At 48.5% G+C, this 17,098-nt stretch overlaps 1 protein-coding gene across 10 annotated transcripts in view; it reads right to left on the reverse strand.

Annotated features, from left to right (window-relative positions):
- ZMIZ1 (zinc finger MIZ-type containing 1) overlaps positions 1–13,450 on the reverse strand; it is a 364,045-nt gene extending 350,595 nt beyond the window's left edge. For 8 of the 10 annotated variants that reach the window (XR_008236824.1, XM_052798268.1, XM_052798277.1 and 5 more), the window contains exon 1: positions 13,331–13,449. The gene's annotated coding sequence lies outside the window, so the exon portion shown is untranslated. Of the gene's footprint in view, positions 1–13,330 lie in introns of all 10 variants that reach the window. The other 2 variants (XM_052798271.1, XM_052798267.1) reach the window with 2 other exon arrangements.
- Between the last annotated feature and the right edge of the window lie 3,648 nt (positions 13,451–17,098).

The following is a 17,098-nucleotide window of genomic DNA, read 5'->3' on the forward strand; positions in this document are numbered from 1 at the left end:
CCTTTCTCACCACATATTTTTCCCAGCCAGCTATCTTCCCCTTAGACTAGCCAGGCTTTCCAGCATCTCCTAAAAATCTGCTGAATCTGCCCATTTTAGAATAACAGTAGTGGAGGGGGAAGCAGATTTTACATCCAGCAACTCCACTTTGAAAACATCTCAGTGTGTTTTCTAGACATTAAAAATTTGCAAATCAAAAAGTTCTGACCCACTGCAGTCCTTACTTAACTTTTTAAGGAGCCAAAGATGCTCGATGATTTGTTAAAACAAGCAAGCACTGTTACTAAGCATGATAACCAACTGTACCACTCTGTTTTGAGAGAGCGTGGCTAACAGCCTCTGGGTGGGAACTGGACCTACCACCACCGAACACAGCATGAAAGCACAACAGAAAGTAAAAAAGGAGTCGTGGAGCTAAGCCTAATACTACTTTCATGTGTACTCTAAAGCTCCAACTCCTTAAGTCAACTGATTATAACAGCTTCCCTGTTTAATGAGTTTCTAGTGCTCGTGATTCAGAATGAAACTTGAAAATATGAACCCTAAACAAGACCCTAAAAGGCAGATCTTGCAAAAGAATGCAAGTTTAGTATTATTTAAAATTGTTCTATAGGCCTGGCTTCTGGTGGCCAAATATTTTAAGGCTGGCAGTTTTAAATTAGTCTCATCAGTACTCTAAGCACCAAAACTCACTTTCTGTATTTTAAGTTCCTTTCTTCAACACCATCCACACTGCACCGCTTGAAAATGCCACTCAAGGCAAAAACAACAATTGTGAATTTACAGTCAAAAGGTAGCCTGAAGGCCATCACTGTCATAGTCCAGCTTTATTTGTAGCTGAACAGATAGTGTGAAAATACAAACTACAAATTAAACACATAACTCTCTAAGTGGAAAAAATGATGATGCATTTTAATCTATTGTGATAAAGTACCAAAGAACCTCTGGTGTTTGGAAGCTGTTAAAACTTGCAATGTATACAGATATTGATTAATCCTATTATCTCTCCATGTTCCAGTCCCTTCAACCAAGATGATGGGGTCACATTGAGAGAAGTGCACAGAAGTGAGCAGTCACTAATTGTGAGCCCACATTAAACCATTAGTTGGTGTGCAATAGCCTGCTTTCAGGTTAAAAAATAAAATCTGCTTTTAAAAAGAACACTAATTGGAGCACATTTCAGAGTTCAAGAATATATGACCTTCAGACTATTCTGAGGATACATTTCAGTCATTTAAATCCACAATATACCATTTGTCTTTCCATAACATTTATTAGGAAAATAGGTCTGAATCGGTCATAAAAAAAAAAAAAATCCACCATGCAAAAGCTGAACTCACCTCTGTTTTTATACTTTTTTCAAATTAGTTTTTTTATTTCAGCTTTTACTCTACCCTCTGAACCCCTTCCTATATGTAACTGCAGAATGTGTATATTTGGGTGGAAGTAACATAACTATAAAGAGTACACGCAGTATGTGCTTTACATATATTAGCTTTGATCACAGAGAAAACATTTTAACTAAGTCACTCCACTCCTCTGCTGTGAAAGGTCCATCCAAATGGAAAAGTTAGATCCAACTACCTGGCACTCACCTGATGTGACTGCAATGCACAGATGTCTCTGATAATCAGAGACAGAGGATCCTTACTGTTGAAAGCATCCCTGAGATTCCTCACTCCAGTCACTCAGGAATTGGGGAATTTAAAAAAAAAAAAAAAAATCACCCCCCCCCCCCCAACCCCAACAAAACAAACAAACAAAAAAACCCCACAACCACCACACACACAAATCCCATACAACCAAAACCTTGAAACTTCCTCCATCAATCATTATCTCATTTTTCTTAATATTGGACAAGAAAATATTTTACTGGCAATGGGGGGAGGGAGCTTTTTTTTTTTTTTTGAAAACCTAACACAGCTGAGAGGACATTTAAACTATAATTGCTCTTAGATTCAAACACAGACTCACATCCTATCCCTGGATGATCTCTTTAGGATCTGATCACCCATGCGTATATGTATGGTTCTTCACTGACAAACAACCCGACTCCTCTACTTGTGCAACTTGCATTACTCATAGGAAATCCTTGGCAGAGGCAGGCCAACGTATGTTAATTACCGGGTTGCATTATAATAGGTCTAACATCTTGTTTCCCATCCAGGGTTTTAAAATAAATGGAAACAACAGTCTCTTTGGATAAAAAAGTATGTATTTTTGTATCTCAGGCTAAAAATATTCTACATTAAAACCACAAATAGATCAACTGCCAGAGAATTCCTGCCTCTTCGGTGTTTCTTTTGGGGGGTTTATCCTTATTAAACAAAGCAGCCAGGCAATCTTTAAGAGAGGCTAGCGTGTGTGCATTCATCTTTCATTTCCTACAATTTATCCTTAAATTGGGTGTAATAGTGAAAAGGGGAGCTTGACTCCCCAATCTTTTGCTTCTTCTATAAACAGTTTACCAGGTAAAGTTGGCTACCAATTCCTACAGCAAAATAAAGCACAAATTCATGAACACTTAGTAGTGTGAACAGAGCGAAGATATACTTAAAAATATATTTTTCATATGACAGGAGATATGCATTATATTTCTTCATTTTATGATTTAATATGCTGGGATATTGCTAGGACAAGATGCTGGCAACATTACAAGTATTTTTGATTTACATTTCTCTTTATTGAGGAGGCGGCATTTAGGGCCATAGCTGCAATTTCAGACAAAGGACTAAGACTCTACACTGACATGCTGTTTCTTTTTGGGTGACCAAATTCAAAGTTTTAAATCTGAATTTCAAATCGTATGACACCATAAAACTCCCAGAAATATTAGAAGTTTTGCTGAAATTTTCAAAGCACTAATATTCTAAAAATAGGCACTGGTACAAGACTTTCACAAAAGGTTTTGCAAAAAGTTCATGCATTGAATAAATAATTTATACATGCATTTAGGATGCAAAACCTTTTAGGATAAAGTGAAAACGCCGTCTCAGAATTTTTATTTTTTTAAAGTGATTAAACAAATCTAATGACAGAACTATCATGCAGCTGTGACCAGAAACCTACTAGGCATCCTCCTCTCCTCCTTCCTCACCCGAGACTCCCAGCGCTGGGTGCTGCGCTGGTCTCTGCTCCCGAAGGCTGAGCGCCAGCCAGGAGGCGCCAGCGAGGAGCAGACAGATGGCGGCCAATAAGGAAACTATCACGCCGTCTTAGTCACCATGGCAGAGCCTGGGCACCACACAATAGCAGCCTGACTATCGTCTACGTTACTCCTCATTTCAGCTCGTTAATATGTTTACCTGCATGTGTCTAGTGCTCCCAGCTATAGGGCAAACAGATGCGAGAGCTGTATGAGGGGTACCAGTCCAGTGCCACGTAGGGCTTGTGAGGACCCACCACAGCCAAGCGTAGTGCTGAAGCCAGATATCCAAAGGTTATGAACTAGTGCACTAAACCGGCGTACTAACTGCCGCTCAGTGGGAGTGGTTATGCTCTGGGTTAGCTAAGAGGAAACGTGCTGAACTCTTCAAAATGGATGTTCAACAAATCGATTGTTTAACAAAGAAACTTCAGACAAATCCTAAATTTAACACATTTTTTGTATTTATTTAGAGACAAAATGACCTTGATATTTTGCTTAAGGATAAGACAAGCACAGTCCTGAATTTAAGGTGCCCATCTGCTCCCCCCCGTCCAATTCCTCAAAGCCAAGCTCTGAGCCCTCCAGCCGCCGCCACCGCCGCCTCCACTGCCCTGCAGACCCCGCACCTCCCAGGCGCCTGCCAACCGATTACTTTACAAACAACAATCCCACGAATACAGGTAGAATAAAAACGATTGCAAATATTTTCAGGACCCATTTTAATCAAAAAGGGCCTGAACTGCTAACCATCCACAGCACTGTCCTTTGCAAAGCGTTTGCAGAAAGAGCCACCGCTTCACCCAAGCCTGTGCCGCGCCGAGCACCATCTGGTCTGCGCCTTGGGGGGGGGGCATTTCTGCTATCTCAACTGGCACTGCTCCAGTCAGTGCCACTGGCCGCGGTCCCTTATCGCCTCCACGCTCCCTGCCACACAGACGTCGGAGGACAGGGCAATTTCATGCGAGTGTTTTAAAATATTTATCTTGTGTCCCGTTTGCCGATTCCTTCTGAAGTACAAACAAGGTCTGAATGGCCTTCCCTTTATTTGTAATTCATACCTGAGGATCACATGGTATGCAAGGTTTGGTCTTGAAGGGAAGTATTTATACCGCTCAGACAAGTCCGAGTACGCCATCCTTCATGTGTAAGCTATATCTTTGTTAAACACCAGGATTAAGTATTTGTTATTAACAAACGTTTCAAAGGTTGCCCCAGATTTATTCTGCACTCTATCGCTTGCTGGTCACCAGCAGCTGCTGTCATAGTTTTACTTGTCCTTTGGTAAAGAATAACAAGGCCAATTGAAACAGTGACTCCTGAGTTACACATAAACAAGCAGGTACCCGCTGCAGAGGTGGGACTTTGTTTACTCGGATTTTGAAGCCCTTCTGGGCATCCACCTTCCCACGCAACTCCTGTCCCCCCGCTGCCACAGGAGCTGCCGCGGAGCCCAGAGCAGCTGGGTCAGAGAGCCCCTCAGATCCTCCTTCCAGTCCCACCCCAAAGCAGCCGGGGGGGTGAAAGCCAGTGCTGAGCAAGGCTGAGCCTTCCCCGAGGGGTCCCCACAGCAGCGTGAACTGCTGCGGCAGAAGCAGGTTTGGAGCCAGCGCCGCAGCCTGAGCAATGTCGAGGGCAGCTGACCGGGAAAGGACACACCACCCACACGCTTACACCGTCAAAAAGCTGCAGGAAGAGGACGTGAGCCCAAGTGTTCTAACTCACAAGGCTGCTTTAACCAAGTCTTAGAAGGCTCCGCTAGTGACCCAAAATAACTTCTCCTTACATAATACTGTTATGATTTTAATGTGCGAGATGTCAGAGCTTTACAGTGCCAAAAGCCAAAGCTATGCATTCAGTTGGAAAGCTAGGAGGCTCCCATGTCGAATGGTATCAAACTCCAGCTGGACTGGAACCCAGTACTTTTTAAAACAGTGATGTAAATTCTGGGAGAAATCTCATACTTGAGAGGAGGACAGGAAAGGACTGAAGTATGGTTCCTGAAACAAATTTCTTAAAGAAGGACTGATAGCTGCTTTAAGTCTCGCCAGGTGAGACCTATCAGAGTAGATCTCTCAGAAGCAAGAAAGAAGGTATCTGTGAATGGGATGAAGTTGAACACTACTTTGTAGAGAAACAGCCTTGCTAATGCAACACACACCGAGTTCACGTTTTCAGTCACAGAATTGCTACCCGCATTTGCACGTATGTGCCCACTGCAACTTAGCGTCTTCATTTTCTGTGAAATAGAGAGAGTACCTGTATCTCAGTGGCAAGGCGGGACTTCATGGTTTTGTAAAGCACCCGAAGAACAGCGAACTGAACATGCAGATAGTCAGGATCCCAAGAGCATGTGCAGGACAAGAGTTCACTGGCCTGGAGTCTTTTTAGCACAAGCATTCCAGTCTTTAAAAAAAATTGTTTAATCAAATGTAAAGTGCATCAACCTGTGCTAAGTGTAAGAGGGAAGAAAAGCTTTCTTTGAAAAGGCTTGGGGGAAGCATTGGGTTGCTGTAAGGGAGGCCAACATAAGCTACACACCAGCTGTAAACAACTTAACTTCTGTGATCCCACTGCTGGGAAAAGGGTTATAAGAGCATTAAACACAGAATTTACAAGAAGGACACCAAAAGATTGGGTAGACTGCCTGACAGCCACATCATTCTTCTTCCCCCCTGCAAACCTGCAGGATAATAAACCCTTCTCTCTTTCGTATATAGATAGATATATAAACAAACTGCTCTTCCGAGAATTCAATGTCAACAAAGTCTCTAAAACTGCTTTTTAAAGCTTTTCTCCTGCTTTTTTTGGGGGGGAAGGGACATAACCAAATGGGTCTTCCGTTGACCTATGAATACATTATAGTTTTAAAATGAAAAAGTGACAGTGCTTTTTGTCAAACTACTCTAGCTGCAGGAACTTGTATTTTTACAATGTATTTTAAGCAAAAACATTCTCCAAGAAAGTTTTCCTGTTTATAAGGCTTTTTTGTCATTTACAACAGCCAAAATCTTAGAAATATGTGCAATGCTAAGGAAGACTAAGGTTTATGTTAAAGCCATGATATGTAAGGTATTTCTTATTTTCAAACCATCTATGGGGGCATCCCGTCTTCTGGCTGCACAAACAGCAGTACCGCTCAAACTGAGCACAGGGGCAGCAGGACAGCAGGTTGGTGAGTTCCTCTTGCTTCCTTGAGAAAGTGGCTGTAGTTGGAGGCGTGGGGGTCCTGCAACTGAAGACACGAGCATTTCCTCACTGTCACTCAACTCTTTCCCCACCTCCCCGTCACACTCTCACACCTCTAAAATAACCAAAAGCAGATGGTAACCTTTGAGCCGGAGGATGCCCATCTACCCGGTGGGTGTTGGACAACAACCATGCCCCAGAGAACAACATAGGGGAACGGTCTCTGCTTCGGTGATATGCAAAAGAAAAGTTGTAAAAACACCTTACAAGCTTAAGACGATTTCTACCTTTGGCGAGGTAGAAATCATGACCAGACTAGGGGAAACCCCCTTCTCAGCATCGGCCTGAGACCACGCAGTTTCCAGGGAAGTCCAATTTCAAACCTTTTCAGGCACCAGCTGCCCAGCAGTAAGTCAGCCTCGGCATTGCCCTGCACTGCTCCCCCATCCCGTGATGCCCTTATTTACACAGTAAGCCTGTATTTGATCAGTTCATCTGTTCTTGGAATGGGTGTTCAAAAACAAGAGAGGAAGAGAAACCTGCACTTCAGAATGTACTGATGGAGATGCAGGAGGTGTGTATTTCAGGGCAGCCTAAAAGGCTCTGCTGTTTTCATAAGGAATGAGGAATACAGCCAATAAACAAGCAGATACTCATCAAGGGAACCGTTCTTGCTACTAAATGGCCAATTGAAGCCCCTACTATTCTGCCATGTATCTATGACACTCCAGCCCCAATAAATAAACCCTTCTGATTAGTTATGAGACTATCTAGAAACCTCCGAGAGATGGATACAATTCGCTTTGCCAGTCGGTCAGTCATGGCAGCCCTGAAGTCTCAAAGGAATTAAAAACCCCAAACCCAACAAAACCCAAACCCAAAAAGACAACACAAACTTGTTGACACACTGCTTTTTCTCTTACTCCTCAAACATGCATGTTTTTACCTAATCAGCAAAGATGGCAAATGATATTTCACAGGTAAAAAGAGCTGCGATACAAACGGGGCAGAGTTTAACCACACTTGTGCACCAGATCAAGCAGTAGTATTCTCTAGTTAACACTATCCTAACCAAGCTGACTACTAAAATAAGTCACCAGAAGAGTGTACCAGTTACCAGACAAAGAGCTGAGAACATCAGAACAAGAAAGATTTGAAGACGACCAAATAAAGACAACAAACAATTCCCATCCTGGTTTTGCATGATGCTATCAGATGCACAAAGTCTGTGGCTTTCATTCTCATGCTGTCTTTGACGACACATATGTATCATCTACAGGCTAGAGTTGTTCCCCTTTCTGAAGTCAGACCCACAGCGGTGCTGCTTTTCTCCAGCAAAAAAAGGCTTACAGCAACCACAGTCCCTCTGTGCTCGCAGCTAATACTAACTACCAAGAAACTGGAATATGGCTCTGCAGGGAGAGGACAACACCACTACCTATGGATCAGGCAGCCAGAGGATCGCCTGGGTAGGCTTCACAGGACTGAAGAAGGATGTCTTAGCATGAGGACATCGGTTTTATAAATCAGCTCTCCACCATCCACTGACACATAAATATTAAGTCAGGAAAAACAAAATAAGAGAAGTAAATAATAATAATAAAAAAATCAAATAACAAACTCCTTATGAAGACAAACAATGAGCAGTAGAGGCAATCCAAATCCACAGTTTTATGAAATTTCCACAGGTTTGTAGCATCATGCATATTAATGGGTTTTGAGCAATTTCTTTTTCCTCCCTCCCTGCTGTGTGGAGCCAATAGCCTTCCTGCTTCACTTTGGGAATCAATTCAAAGCTGCTCTGTAGAGTCAAAACAAATGCTGGATTACCAACCAAGGGATACGCTTCCCACATTTATCTTAATGGAATGTTAACGTGATAGCCTGTATGCGACTACCTCAATATTAATACACTAGACAAAACACAAAACAGCTCGATTTATTGAGTTATCTGTGGAAAGGACTGAAGGCTCTTTTTGAGCTTAGATATTTCATTAGATCCTAAACCTTTTTTAAACAAGTGCGAACCGTCACCCCTTCCCCATTGGAAGGGATTGCGCTTGGCTGTTCCAGGATTCAACAGAGGAGTACAAATTACTTCTATCCTCTGCTACAGGTCTGAAAAGTATAAGCAACTGAAAAACTATACGTGGCCCGGATCAAACAATCACCTATGTGGGCCTTCAGAAAGGCAGGTTCTCTTAAGAATGAGTCATGCCCTGTGGAGTAACTCGACTCCTGTTGACACTTAAAGAAGAAATTAGATGGAAAGTGATTTTGTCTGCCTAAGAACAACTTTATTTTTTCTACTAGATACATAATACCCACACAAATTTGCCCTGCTCCATAAAGGGAAGGGTAGAGGCACTATACTGAAGCTGGCAAACCTCACCTTTGCAGGCAACGTAAACTTCAGTGTATCTTAAACTATTAGAACCAAAAATAACACGTAACAAGTGTAAGACCATCTCCTACTCTCATAATACACTACTGCCTCCAACAGTCGAGCTGTGGAGATCCATTACAACCCAATGCCTGGACACTTCTCTTGCAGCCTGAATCACGTTTAAAATATTCTAACATTAATCAAGCTGAATGCTAATGATCATGTGAAACCCAATGGAAATAAAGAAATTGAAAATTGCTACATAAGAAGTTTTTGCTTTTAGAAAAAGAAGTGGGGAAAAAAATAAATCAATATGACAAAGCAACATTTCAATTTACAAACCTTTTGTTTTTAAGCCAAATACACCGTTTTAAAGCAGAAATGATTTCTAATACCACTGACAGCCTCAGCCTATCATCAGTAGGAAAGCTTGCATACACCTAAATTCAGTGAAAGGAAAACATACAATATCTGAGCAGGAGTGTATCAGTGCCCATCTCTGGTGATCTGTATTGATGCACTGTTCACTGTGCTTTCCCATAAAACACACCTAAATGGATAAAGAGTGCTTGTCTTCCTCATCCCACAACAGTCAGTTGACAAGAACAAGCATAAACCAACTCTAAACTCTTCAGCAATATTGTCTTGCCGCTTTGCCGTAATACAGGATAGGATTTCACAAAAATTGGTCTAACTAGGAGTGAACAAATCAGCCAATTGCATAGTGGTCAAATTTGTTACCACAGGCATTAACTGCAGTCCTACTTATTTATGGGAAACAGGCTTCCCAGGTAAAGCCATAACAAACCCAGCTCGCTCCCTCCGCAGCAGCTGATCACCCACGTTGTTACAGCAGCACAGCACGCACCACGAGCGCCTGGCCAGCCACTACCTCCATTTCTCATAGTCACATTATCTCCTGTGCCACTGGAAAAAGGCTAGATCCCTGTTGTCCTGAAGCCTATCAACAACATTGTGGAAGGCAAAAGGAATTCCAACTTTGTTTCCCTTCTGGGATCTCTTTTTCTTCCTTTTCAGCAGAGAAACCAAGCTTTCCAGGCTACTAGTACAAACAACAAGTTGCTAAAAACCAAGCAACATTGTCTCCAACTATAGTATCAGTGATGTAACTGCCATCCCTGAGGGTTTGGGATTTGTTTCATTTTGGTTTTTTGTCAACACAAGACCTTTGGAGCCTGTAAAAGTGGAAAAGATCTGGGGTAAAGGGCAAGCAACTCCCAAGAAAAGTTATGAATGGAAACGTGCTACACAGCTTCCTCTCCTTTCCACCCCTTGTAACCGCTGCTGATCAGGACAAATCTTTCAGAGGCTGCAGAAACTGATCTATTATCTTTTGTGGGTCTCTTAAAATATTCCAAAACCAGAATTGTATGCCACATTAAGATCGCAGTTTTATTTCATCTCAGACAGCACAAAACACTCTCTGTATATATACAGAGCAACTCACTTCTTTCCTGAAACAAAGTTTTCATTGATCCTTTGCCACAGACTCAATTATTGTTTCTAATCATGATCAACGTTTATTTAAGGTACTGTGGACTGTAAACAATGTAAACAATAAAAGCATCTGTCCATGTTGACATGAATGTCATTGGCAGGTTAGATACCTGTATCGACTGGTCCTGAGGGCATTCTTTTTGAATTCTGAAAGCCCAAAGTGAATTTCCATTACAATTTATAGAATAATCTTTAAATCAGCCGCCTTCTGAGGTAGTGTTATCTTGAATAGATAAAAATCATAATCTGTCAATTAAATTCCAGGAAATTTTTCATTGTTTTAAAACATAATCCTAAAGACACTTTTGGGTGTGTGTATATATTTTTTTTTTCAAATGTGGGAGATTCTGCAAAATTCCTGGTCCTCCTCGCACCCATGGGGAAAAATAATACTCTTCTTGTAATTTGGCAGTTACAGACACACATGTAAAAAAAGTAGAAGTCAAGACATTTTAAGACAGCATTTAAAAAGTAAAGATAAAAAGAAGAAAGGTCCTTGACTGTGCGATATTTAGAGGATTTCAAGTCATGTTTTCCATAGCCTCATTTTAAAAACGAGCAGCCTTTTCTTTCTCCTTCCCCCCCCCCCCCCCAACTCCGAGGAAAACAGTCACCAAATGCACTCAACTAGCCTCAAAGTCACACGTGCTCCACTGCAGATCTTGCTTTCAATGTGTCTTTTGTTTGATGGCTGGTGTTTCAACATCCTCAACTTGAACAGAGAAAGGTCAGAGCGAGTCTTCTGGCATTCACAGACCTGCACCAGGCCCCGCCAAGAGAAGACTGATGCCACCGTACACTTCCCCCAATCCAGAGAAGGAAGTGGGGGTTTGAATCCGAGACCAACTATGTTTTTTAGAGGAATCCTTCTCCCAAAGACAGTCAGTGCTGTTTAGTTTTGCTTTGTTCCTCTGTGAAACTTTTCTGTTGGCGCTGGTAATACTTTTGAGTTACGGGTTCCGCCACCGTGCCACGTTACTGCCCCAGTATCGCAACTCGAACAGGTGCCCGCCAGTAAGAGGTTTTAGCCGTACATCCCAGCGAGAAGCTCTCTTCCCCCCCCCCCCCCGGTTTTGCTTCACCTCTCGGTTACCCCTGGTGCCCTTAGGCCTGCCGCCCTCGCCTTGGCTCCCCTGCCTGGGGAGGAGAGGCTGCACCATTAACCTTCCAGTGTGCAAGGCCAAGGTCCATATTGCAGCTGGAGAGAAGCTGTTGCTAAAGATTCCTTAAAAGCTTTGGCACTTCAAGGCAGTCGGGACTACTCAACCAGAGCTGGGAGCCAAAGCTTTGCCACAGCATTAATGGGCTTTTGCCCTTTTAAATTTTATAAGCCTGTCGCCTTTCTGATGCGCGCAGTTTTATTCAGAGTCCTAAATGGCCATTTCATATTTAAAAGAAAGCTTGCATAGGTAGCACCCTAAAACTACCCCAGGTCATTCATCTCCCCCGCTCCCCTACTGTCTCTTAGGAAACCTTTGATAGAGCATTTGTTCAGGCTGCCAAGTTAAATCCTCTTCTCTCATGTCAATGCATCGAAAAAAGCAGTCAGAACACCAGCTTCACTCAGGCCTGCTGAAGTAAATGGAGAAAACCAATTCCTCTGGCACTACAGAGCCATTAAGCCGTTTGCAGATTATTAACTGAAGCACAAAAACATACACCGCGCACAATCGGACGGCAACGCAGAGCTATTCCTTAAGTTAGCTTCAGTCTCAATAAACCGCCTATACGGCTGCAATTTGTAATCATTTGTGCAGCTGCCGTAACTGTTTAGCGGGACCCCGACAACCCCAGACAAAAGCCGTTTCGCCGCGATGCGGGGGTCACGCTTCCACCGCCGGGCACATTTCCCCTTTAATAAATATGGTGACGGGGGTTGCACTTGGAGCAGAAAACCCGAGACGCCTCCCCGCTCCCGTGCCCCTAATCGCAGCCTGCGAGGTAGCACCGAAATTAAACTTTACACGTGCAAAACAAAGTTTACAGTCCAAAAACCCGATTATAGTAACAACTTCCTCCCTCTGCCTTAGGCTGCCTTACTCCTTCCCCGCTCGCGAGCCAGCTCGGAGCGCTATCCCGAGCGGCACGGGGGGAATAAAAGCGTGGCTGGATGGCTCCTATTTTTATGTTTACATTCCTGAAGTGTCTTTTAACTGACTGCCATTCCCCCTCTCCCCGCGAGCAGCTCCGCCAGCCGCCCCTGGAAGCGCTTCCCCCGCTCCTCTCGCACAAAGGCGGCCGGGCGGGCGGCGAGCGGCGGCCGGGCCGGGCTCCCCCCCCCGGCCCTCTGCCCCCGCGCCCCCTCCCCTCCGCCCCGACGGCTTCCTGGACAGATGCACCGGGGGGAGGGGGGAGAGAGAGAGGGGGAGGGAGGGAGGGAGGGACGGGGGGGGGCTGCTCCTTCCTCCTGCTTGGCGAGAGAGGCCCCGGTCCCAACTGGCTCCTAAAACCCAGACACAAGGAATTTGCACCCAGGCAAGCTTCCCGGAGCCCGGAAAACAGGCGCAAGCTCCCCCACGCGTCTCCCCAGCCCCACACGCGCGGCCGGGCACGCACACGCACACGCAGCCGGGCGGGCGGGCACGCACGCCCCGAGCCGCGGCCCCGGCCCCGCCGCGGGGCTCCAGCCCGCCCCGACGGCCCTCGCCCCGGCCGGGGCCAGCCGCCGCCCCGGCCCCCGCAGCCCCCTTTGTTTTTGCGGCGGCTCCGACGCCCGCCCGCCTCGCGTCGCGGCTGCTGCAAGTTAAGACCCGGGCCGGGTCCCCCCGCGGCCCCGCGGCCGGCCCGGGAAGGGCATTTCCCGGGCAGAGCCGCCTCCCCCCCGCCGCCGGGCCCGGCTCCCCGCCCGCCCTCGCCCCGCTCCCTCGGCGGGCACAGCCTGCCCCTTTAAGAAGTCTCCGCACATTTTCTCCCTTCGCAGAATAAATATGTTGGTTTCTTTTTTTTTTTTTTTTTTTTCTCCCCCCCCCCCCCCCCTACACCTATTTCCCCAGCGTGGCCGCTCCATTGTTTCTGCTCCGCCGAGACGCAACCCCTGCCCGGCCGCGAACGGGGAGGTGCGAGCAGGGAGCGCAAATAGACGCGAAACTTACCTACGGATTGCAAAGCAGCCTTGCAGCAGCAAAATAATAAGGAAGGCGGCAGGCAAAATCCTCTCTCCCCAACTGATTTGCAGCTCTACTCGGGTATTTTCAAATATATAATTTTGTTTATTCCCCCCCTTTCTTCCTTCTCCCCCCCCCCCCGCTTTCTTTTCTCTTTCTCCCCCCCCCCCCCTTTTTTTTTCCTTGCCCACAGACAGTGAAAAGGAGCTCAATGTTAGTGGGTGAGTAAGTGAATCAACTAGCAGAGAGCACAGCAAGTTGAAGTGTCAAATTACATTGGCTATTCTATTACCAAAGGGCCATGCTTTGTGGCTGCTGGCAAAATCTGTCCCAGATTCCTATCTGAAAGGGAGCTGCCTCCTACAGGGATGTTCTTTCCTTCGCCCTCTCTCCCTTTTCCCTCTCCCCCACCTCCCCGCAGCCCCCCCTCCCCCCAAATCACACAAAGTTAAAAATCTTAGATACGAGTTAAAATACAAATATTGTCTTACAGTCTATTTTAAGGCGGGGATTCTCGGTTTAGTCCTCCCGAATACCAGGCACTCGGAAACCCTTCCACTCTGGCAACTGAAAGCGGGAGAATATCTATCCTCCCGTCTGTATTTTTGTGTTATTAAACAGGGGAAAACCACCCCGGACCCAATATACTCTCAAGCATGCGGTGCCTCCGTCTCTATCGCCTTCACGGGAGAATTTTTACGGGGATGGGAGGAACTACCGGGCGGGCAGGGGGAGCACACGGGAACGCCGAGACATCCCGCTGCTCCGCGGGTTTCGCTTCAGGCGGCCCCCCCCCCCCCCCCCCCCCCCCCCCCCCCCATTTATTGCCACCGACGCCCCCCTCGGGGCCGCTGTTATTTTCAGAGCCCGGAGCTCCCGCCACCCAGGTAGGAGCGGGGTTCTCCCGGGGGTCCCCGCCCGCCAGCGGGGCTCTGCCGGGGAAGCCGGCGGGGCGGGCCGGGCCGGGTCGGGGAGACGGCCCCGCCGGCGGGGGGGCTGGGCCGGGTCGGGCCGAGCCGGCCGAGGCCGGGCCCCCCCCCGCCGCCCTGAGCGCGGCCCGCGGCGCTAACAATAGGGCGGGTTTGTTGGGTTTTGTTTTTTGTTTTTTTTTTTTTCCTCCCCTCCTGAGGAAATCCAGCCCGATTTCCAGGGAGAAAATAACAAGAAACCGTCCTTGTCTGACGAGCACCAATCTGCTAAAAAACAACTCCCTCGACTTCTCTTCCCCTTGATAAAACACTTCCAGGACAATCAATATTTTATGATGAGTTGTTAATAAGCCTAATATATTCATCCCTGCTCCAACGGGGCTTGTTAGATTATGCAATTAAGATAAGCAATTTAAACAGCACTGTGCAGCTCTTCGCCGGTCACATTCGTCTTGTTGTTGGAGGAGGAGAACGATCTGGACTTTAAAGGGATGTCGGATTACACGGGGAAGGGGGGAGGATTTTTTTTTTTTTTTTTATAACGCGTGCAGCTGGAATCGCGCGTTTATGTCGCTCTCCACGTCGGTAACCCCGCGGGCCTCCCCCGGGGGCGCCCCCCCCCCAACGGCTGCCGCTGATTTACGTACTGATTTGCATGGGGCGGTTCAGGCGCGGGGACGGCGGCGAGCGGGGCCGCACCGCCCGCCCGCTCCCGCGGCCCCCCGAGGGCAGCGCCCCCGGCGCGGCCCTCCGCCCCGCTCATTTACGCCTTCGTGGCTTCCCCGGAAAAAAAAAAAAAAAAAAAGCAACTCTTCCCGCCGCTCTTCCCTCCTCTGCCAGCCGCCCCCCCGCTCGCCTCGGGGGGTGCAGGGGGGACCCTGCGGGCCCGGCGCTTGCGCCCCGCCGCCGCCCCCAGCGAGGAAGCAGAGCGGCGGCCCGCCCGCCCCGGTACCGCTGCGGCTGGGGGGGGGGGGGGGGGGGCCGGGCAGCGCCTTCCCCACCCCCGCAGGGGTGGCCAGCCAGTGGCGGCCGGCGCCTCCCGCCGCTCCGGCGCGGCTCCGGCTCCGCGTTTTGCGAGCGGCCGCGGTGTCAGCCGGGGAGCGCCGAATAACAAAGACAAGTTTGAGAGCAGCCGCCGCCGCCGCCGCACAGGCTGCCAGTGACGTCAGGGAACAATGCTGCTGCCAGCCAGCCCGCCCCGCGCGCGCCCGCCGCCCCTTAAAGGCGCACGGCCGCCCCACGGGGCCCCGCGCGGCCGGGGAAGGGAGGGGGCGCCTCTACCGGGCGCCCCCCCCCTTGACACATACCGCCCCCCCCGCCGGCGGGGCACACCGCCCGCCCGGGCGGGGAGCGGCGCCGATTCTCCGTGTCACGGCTCCGCGCCGTGCCCCGCGCGGCCCGGCGCCGCCTGGCCTCCGCCGCCCCGACCGCTCCCCTCAGCTGCCCCGAAGACGCGGCGGCCGCCCGGGCGGGAGCCCTCGGCCTCCGCCGGGCCGGGCCCCCGCGGGGGTGGCAGGCCGCGGCCGCGAGGGGCAGGGTGGGCCGGCAGCGGTGGCTGGGGGCGCAGGGAGCGGGGTGGGCTGCGGTCGTGGCGACGCGGCCTAAGGCCGAGGGGCAGGTGCGGGAGCCGCAGGGCCGGCTTCCAGGTGCCGCGCGTGGGAGCCCTATTACCCGACAGGGGAGCGTTTTCTTCCAAGGTCGGGGCCCTTCGGGGCTGCGGGATCACCGAGCAGCGCAGCCCCGGGGGTGAGGACCCGAGTGCCTCCCGCGGGTTTGGCCCGGGTGCCGCCCTCGGCCACTCCGGCAGCGACCCCCGCGCCTCTTCCCTTCTGCTGTGCGCTGCCCGCCCAGCTCCAGCCCCAGCCCCAGCCCCAGCCCCGAGCCCTGCCAGCCCCGGCGACTGCAGCCCACAGCCCCCAGATGAAAACAGCAGATACTGTTTAGTCAGTGCAGCCTCCAAGTCATCCCGCTCCTGCACAGCGTTTGCTGTCCATTACTAAAACAGGCGCTGAATAAACCCAGCCTCTTAAGTAACCGACAATGGCACTGTAGCAACATAGTCATTTCCTGATAATCACACAGATGTCATTGCATCATACCTTAATAGTAAATTAATTTGCAATTACTATTTTTTTTTAAGGCATCAGCTTGGTAAGGTGTCAAAACATCTGTCTTGGACACAGGCAAAGTCGAGCAGTAGGTTTGATGTTTCGTCGCTTGAAACCATCTTACAGAAATACAAGATTAGAAAATTAAACATGTCTCTGTGCAGAAAAGCACTTACGAGGGCACAGCCTGTCCACTGTACTTAAGCATAACTTCCACTGATGTCATCCAGGCAGAAAGCAGATTGGTAATAACACATTTACTTTTTCAAGCTTTTCGTACTTTTGCGGGAGAATACTTTCCACATCACCACATCGTGCAGCATTTACCAGCTGCATCATCCTGCCATCTTTCAGAAACTAAGTTGCTTGATTAGTACACGGCTAGGAAAATAAAGGTCTTGCAGGAAATAAGTTGGGTGATTTAGCAGGTCCCATTGTGCCCTCTGAGCAGGTCTCTCTTAAATCGGTGTTACAGCACACCGTTCAGGGGCACCGAAGGGGCCGGAGGCAATACCTATCCAGAGGGGGTGCGCAACTGCAACAGCCTTGGCCGCCTGCCGTCATTAGAGACCAGATAGCACTTGCAGTGACAGCAAGTGTTAACTGGTGTCGAGGCCAGATCCCAACTGCTACGCCTGCCCCTATAGAGCTCTCCACCTTCTCAGCTGCAGGAGACATTCCTTATTTCCTCCACAGGCTGCATTAGTCACCCGCTAGGT

Source organism: Harpia harpyja, chromosome 10 (genome assembly GCF_026419915.1).
Source record: "Harpia harpyja isolate bHarHar1 chromosome 10, bHarHar1 primary haplotype, whole genome shotgun sequence".
Classification (NCBI taxonomy): Eukaryota; Metazoa; Chordata; class Aves; order Accipitriformes; family Accipitridae; genus Harpia; species Harpia harpyja.